Source organism: Triticum urartu, chromosome 7, assembly GCF_003073215.2.
Source record: "Triticum urartu cultivar G1812 chromosome 7, Tu2.1, whole genome shotgun sequence".
NCBI lineage: Eukaryota > Viridiplantae > Streptophyta > Magnoliopsida > Poales > Poaceae > Triticum > Triticum urartu.
Genome location: NC_053028.1, coordinates 22,962,669 through 22,969,849, shown reverse-complemented (window position 1 = coordinate 22,969,849; position 7,181 = coordinate 22,962,669).

Sequence of the window (7,181 nt, the reverse complement as noted above, 5' to 3'; positions counted from 1 at the left end):
CCTACTGGATTGATACCTCGGTTCTCAAAAACTGAGGGAAATACTTACGCTACTCTGTTGCATCATCCCTTCCTCTTCGGGGAAATCCAACGCAAGCTCAAGAGGTAGCAACAAGAATTTCTGGCGCCGTTGCCGGGGAGTCTACGCAAAAAGTCAACATACCAAGTACCCATCACAATCCCTATCTCTCGCATTACATTATTTGCCATTTGCCTCTCGTTTTCCTCTCCCCCACTTCACTCTTTCAATTTTATTTGCCCTCTCTCTCTCTCTATCCTCCCTCTCTATTTGCCTCTTTTGCCCTCTTGCTTTTTGTTTGCTCGTGTGTTGGATTGCTTGTTTGTCACGATGGCTCAATCGAGATTTGGTGATCTTCACCTTAAAAGGTTAGAGGAGATCGAAAACAACGTTAGGAAGTTTATGGTTTTGCAATTTGAGCACAATAATTTCTTTAGAAACAAGCTTAGAGAACAAAAAAGATTTATGAGTTATATGAATAAAGATCTTGATGATATGTCTAAAGAATTTGATGGTATAAGATCCCAAATTGCTCATCTAGAAAAGATGACTGCTGAAATTTCAGATATGCAAGCCACCTTAGTCAATAAGATGGCCGCTAAACCCAATTCCTATGAAAATCAAGATGAAGATCTAAAAGTTATTGATGTGTCTCCTATTAAATCTTTGTTTTGCAATATGAATCTTGATGAAACTGGATATGATTTTCCTTTACCTAGAAGGTGTTCTCAAAATTCGGAGTATTTAGATCTTTATGATGAAATTGATGAAAGTGGGATTGAAAGAAATAAAAATCTAGATGTTGCTAACCCCACTATATTGGATTTCAAGGAATTTAATTATGAAAGTTGCTCTTTAATTGATTGTATTTCCTTGTTGCAATCTGTGCTAAATTCTCCACATGCTTATAGTCAAAAGAAAGCCTTCACCGAACATATTGTTGATGCCTTGATGCAATCTTATGAAGAAAAACTTGAGTTGAAAGTTTCTATCCCTAGAAAACTCTATGATGAGTGGGAACCAACTATTAAAATTAAAATTAAATATCATGAGTTTTATGCTTTGTGTGATTTGGGTGCTAGTGTCTCCACTATCCCCAAAACTTTGTGTGATTTGCTAGATTTCCGTAATTTTGATGATTGCTCTCTAAACTTGCATCTTGCGGATTCTACTATTAAGAAACCTATGGGAAGGATTAATGATGTTCTTATTGTTCCAAATAGGAATTATGTGCCCGTAGATTTCATTGTTCTTGATATAGATTGCAATCCTTCTTGCCCTATTATTCTTGGTAGACCCTTCCTTAGAACGGTTGGTGCGATTATTGATATGAAGGAAGGGAATATTAGATTTCAATTTCCATTAAAAAAAGGGCATGGAACACTTCCCTAGAAAGAAAATTAAATTACCTTATGAATCTATTACGAAAGCCACTTGTGGATTGCCTACCAAAGATGGCAATACCTAGATCTATCCTCGCTTTTATGCCTAGCTAGGGGCGTTAAACGATAGCGCTTGTTAGGAGGCAACCCAATTTTATTTTTATTCCTTGCTTTTTGCTACTGTTTAGTAATAAATAATTTATTTAGCCTCTGTTTTGGTTGTGTTTTTTGTGTTTATTTAGTGTTTGTGCCAAGTAGAACCGTTGGGAAGACTTGGGGAAAGTCTTGTTGAACTTGCTGTAAAAAAACAGAAACTTTAGCACTCACGAGAACTGCTGTCATTTTTATTTGAAGAGTGCTATTTAGTTAATTATTTTTGCAGATGATTAATAGACAAATTCCTAACGTCCATCAATTTATTTTAGAATTTTTTGTGTTCCATAAGTTTGCATTAGTTACAGATTACTACAGACTGTTCTGTTTTTGACAGATTCTGTTTTTCGTGTGTTGTTTGCTTATTTTGATGAATCTATGACTAGTAAAATAGTTTATAATCCATAGAGAAGTTGGAATACAGTAGGTTCAACACCAATATAAATAAAGAATGAGTTCATTACAGTACCTTGAAGTGTTTTTTTGTTTTCTTTCGCTAACGGAGCTCACGAGTTTTCTACTTTAAGTTTTGTGTTGTGAAGTTTTCAAGTTTTGGGTGAATTCTTTTGATGGATTATGGAACAAGGAGTGGCAAGAGCCTAAGCTTGGGGATGCCCATGGCACCCCCAAGATAATCCAAGGAGACCAAAAAGTCAAAGCTTGGGGATGCCCCGGAAGGCATCCCCTCTTTCGTCCACTTCCATCGATAATTTACTTGGAGCTATATTTTTATTCACCAACATGATATGTGTTTTGCTTGGAGCATCTTGTATTATTTGTGTCTTTGTGTTTTAGTATGCCACAATCATCCTTGCTGTACACACCTTTTGAGAGAGCCATACATGAATTAAAATTTTATAGAATACTCTATGTGCTTCACTTATATCTTTTGAGCTAAGTAGTTTTGCTCTATGTGCTTCACTTATATCTTTTGAGCTAAGTAGTTTATCTCTATGTGCTTCACTTATATCTTTTGAGCGTTATAATTTTACTCTATGTGCTTCACTTAGATCTTTTAGAGCACGGTGGTGGATTTGTTTTAAAGAAACTATTGATCTCTCATGCTTCACTTAAATTATTTTGAGAGTCTCTTAATAGCATGGTAATTTGCTTAATAATAATATGCTTGGTATTCAAGATTTGTGAAACTTTCTTTTGAGTGTGTTGAATACTAAGAAAAGATTGAAGCATGATAATTGTTTTGAGATATGGAGGTGATAATATTAGAGTCATGCTAGTTGAGTAGTTGTGAATTTAAAGAATACTTGTGTTAAAGTTTGTGATTCCCGTAGCATGCACTATGGTGAACCGTTATGTGATGAAGTCGGAGCATGATTTATTTATTGATTGTCTTCCTTATGAGTGGCGGTCAGGGACGAGCGATGGTCTTTTCCTACCAATCTATCCCCCTAGGAGCATGCGTGTAATACTTTGCTTTGATAACTTCTAGATTTTTGCAATAAGTATATGAGTTCTTTATGACTAATGTTGAGTCCATGGATTATACGCACTCTCACCCTTCCACCTTTGCTAGCCTCTCTAATACCGCGCACCTTTCACCGGTATCATACACCCACCATATACATTCCTCAAAACAGCCACCATACCTACCTATCATGGCATTTCCATAGCCATTCCGAGATATATTGCCATGCAACTTTCCACCGTTCCGTTTATCATGACACATTCATCATTGTCATATTGCATATCCCGGTACACCGCCGGAGGCATTCATATAGAGCCATATTTTGTTCTAAGTATCGAGTTGTAATTGTTGAGTTGTAAGAAAAATTAAAGTTTCACTACTAGAAAAAGGGCTATAGATGGGATTGATACTAATGGCGCACGAGACAAGCGGTGCGCCATTAGTATATACTAATGGCGCACGAGACAAGCGGTGCGCCATTAGTATCAAAAAAAATTTAACTAGTGAGTCTGTCCAAACATACTAATGGCGCATCCAGATACAGTGCGCCATTACTAGTTGTAACTAGTAATGGCGCACCTGTCGGAAAGTGCGCCACTAATGTTGTTTTTTTATTATATTTTTTATTCCCTTTTTTGCAAAACTACTAATGGCGCACTGTTCCACCATGCGCCATTACTAGTTTAAACTAGTAATGGCGCACTGTGGGACAGTGCGCCATTAGTATTTTTTTTGCAAAACTACTAATGGCGCACTACCAGGAGGTGCGCCATTAGTAACCTGGATTACTAATGGCGCATTTAGAGTTGGTGCGCCATTAGTAAGTGGGCAGCAACAAGATATTTTGGACAACCTCTCCTACCCACACTCACTTTCTCCCCACTTCATTCTCTCCACCTCCTCCTTGTCTCGGGTGCCTCCTCTTTTTCACCTCATTTCCACCATAGATTCATTCAATTTGAGTGGTTAAATTACCTTGTTTTGATAGGTAAGTAAGGGGGGAAGCTATATTTATGTTGTTCTCCCTACAACAATGTGCACATGCACTTTTTATGGCCTAGCTAGATCTATGTATGTTCGTGGTGTTGCATATGTTTGTGGTGTTGCATATGTGTTTGTGTTTGGAGGTGTACCGGTATTGAAATTCGATAGTTGCCAATATTTTGCCGGAATGTTGATTCATTTCTGTTTCGGCGAGAATTTTGGCATTAAGCATTCTTTTTGGTCCTATTTTTAGGGAAAGTCATGCCAAATTTTTTCTTGGTTCTAAAATATCGTTTTGCTCTACCCCGCAGGTGACCATGGTCCGCATGATGACCGAAGGCATCGTGAATAGGTTTTTGAGGTCCGCGAAGGCCGAGATGCTTCAAAAGAACGAGACGGAGATAAGATGTCCGTGTCGAAGATGCAAACTGAAGAGCCTTATTGCGGACCCGGAATCCGGGCAGGTGCGGGACCACCTCCTCTTGCGTGGTTTCATGGATGGCTATCGGTGGCAAGGTGATGAAGATGAATATGAAGTCGTCCTTGGGGGACGGGCAAGAAATGAGGAAGGGCAGCAAGACAACCACCGCGGCTCGGGCTGGCGAGAAGACGAAGAATCCCGAGGAGATGATCACGACGATGATGTTGTATACAGTCATCATGTAGAAGATGCAGGACATGATGATGAGGAAGATGCCGGAGCAGTCGACGGGCATGATCATGAAGATGATGATGCCGGCGGAGCAGACGACGCTGGACCATCGATGGGCTGGGTGTAGGACCCTCATATTCAAGAGCTGCTTCTCAAGCAGACGGATAACGCAAGAGCTGCCGCCCGAGAGAAAGCCAAGATGGATCAACTTGAGTTAGACGCGGTTACTCCATTGTATGAAGGATGCAGGCCCGAGGATACCCGCCTGAAAGTAACGCTCATGGCTCTGGAGATGAAGGTAAAACACAAAATGACCAACGCATGCTTCGACGAGAACATGTCATTCTGGCACGAACGTCTTCCCAAGGGGAACAAGTGCCCGACCAGTTTGGAGGAGGCGAAGAAAATCATGTGTCCTCTGGATTTACCGCACGTGAAATACCATGTGTGCATGAACAATTGCATCATTTATCGGGATGAGCATGCGGAGTCTACCATATGTCCGGTGTGCGGCGTCACTCGATACAAGAAGAGGAAGAAAGCTCCTCGAAAAGTGGTGTGGTACTTTCCGATCACTCCTCGTCTGCAGCGGTATTTCGGGGACCCTAAGGTAGCAAAGCTCCTGCGTTGGCACGCGGATAGGGAGAAGAAGAAGCGAGAAGATGACGTAAATGATCCGGAGATAGATAAAAAAGACAAGATGCTGAGTCACCCTAAGGATGCGAGCCAGTGGCAAGCGTTGAACTTCGAAGACCCACAATTTGGGAATGATCCAAGGAACATCGTGCTGGGCGCGAGCACCGATGGAGTCAATCCGTTTGGCAGCCAGAGAAGCACACATAGCACCTGGCATGTGTTTGTGTGGATGTACAACCTTCCCCCCTGGTTGTGCATGAAGAGGAAGTACATTCACATGAGTATGCTAATTGAAGGACCGAAACAATCAGGGAACGACATCAATCTGTATCTGGGGCTGCTGAAAGAGGAGCTTGACACGCTGTGGAAAATGCCAGCCAATACGTGGGACGCCGCAGAGAAAGAATATTTCCCTATGAGAGCCGCGCTGCTCAGACGGTGCACGACTATCTCGGTTACGGATATGTCGCGGGGCAGGTGGTCCACGGATTTTCTGGATGAGTCAGGTGCATGGATGACACAACGTATCGCCAGCTAGATAGAGATCCCGAGTCTTCGAAAACCGTGTTCATGGGACATCGAAGGTGGCTTCGCGATAATGACCCGTGGAGAAAACGCAAGGATCTGTTCGATGGTGAAACCGAACCCCGAGGACGCCCGCGTATGAGGAGCGGCGAGGAAATAGACGAGCTGTTGAAAAATTGGAAAGACTGCCCACTGCCGGGAAATAAGCAAAAGGCGCCAGAGCCGGGAAAGAAGCGAAAGGCGCCAGAGCCGCTGCTGAAGGTATGGAAAACGAGGTCTTTTTTCTGGGACTTGTCGTACTGGAAGATCCACCGTGTGCCTCACAGCCTTGATGTCATGCATATCACGAAAAACGTGTGCGAGAGTCTGCTTGGTACCCTGCTCGACATGCCAGAGAGGACCAAAGATGGGCCGAAAGCAAGGGCAGACTTGAAATCAATGGGCATCAGGCAGGAGCTTCACGCTATATATGATGATCATGATGATGATGATGATGATGAGGCGAAGCAGGACACGGAAAGTCGTCACAAAGGCAAAAAGGCCAAGAAGACCGGAAATGACTACCCTCCCGCGTGCTTCACTCTAAGTCAGGAGGAGATCGAGCAGTTTTTCACCTGCCTCGTAGAAGTAAAACTTCCTTATGGTTACGCGGGGAAGATAAGCAGATACCTAGACCCAGCGAAGCTGAAGTTCAGCGGGATGAAGTCTCACGACTGTCACATGCTGATGACGCAGATACTTCCAGTTGCAATCTGTGGGATCATGGACGCGCACGTCCGTGAAACCCTATTTGGCCTATGCAACTTTTTCGACGTCATCTCTCGGAAGTCTGTTGGCGTGAGGCAACTCAGAAGGCTACAGGAAGAGATCGTGGTGATACTATGCGAGCTTGAGATGTACTTCCCGCCCGCATTCTTCGACGTTATGGTGCATCTGCTGGTCCATATCGTGGACGATATCATCCAACTCGGGCCGACGTTCCTGCACAGCATGATGCCGTTCGAAAGGATGAATGGTGTCATCAAAGCATACGTTCGCAACATGTCACGTCCAGAGGGAAGCATAGCCAGGGGCTTTCTGACCGAAGAGTGCATCTCCTACTGCACGAATTATCTAGGCATCGAGAACCCTGTTGGTCTGCCCGTCAACAGGCACCTCGGCAGGCTCACTGGATGGGGTCACCATGAGGGTCGTCGCGAAATGCATGTCGACTTCGAGGGTCGACTCGCCGACTTTGAAAGAGCAAACCTAGTCGCGCTACAACACATAGACGTGGTCGATCCTTGGGTGGTACAGCACAAAACCTTTATTAAGAAGACGTACAATGACCGAGGCCAACAGAGGACGGACGGAGATATACTCAAAGAGCACAACTCATGTTTCACGCGTTGGTTCAAGCAGAAGC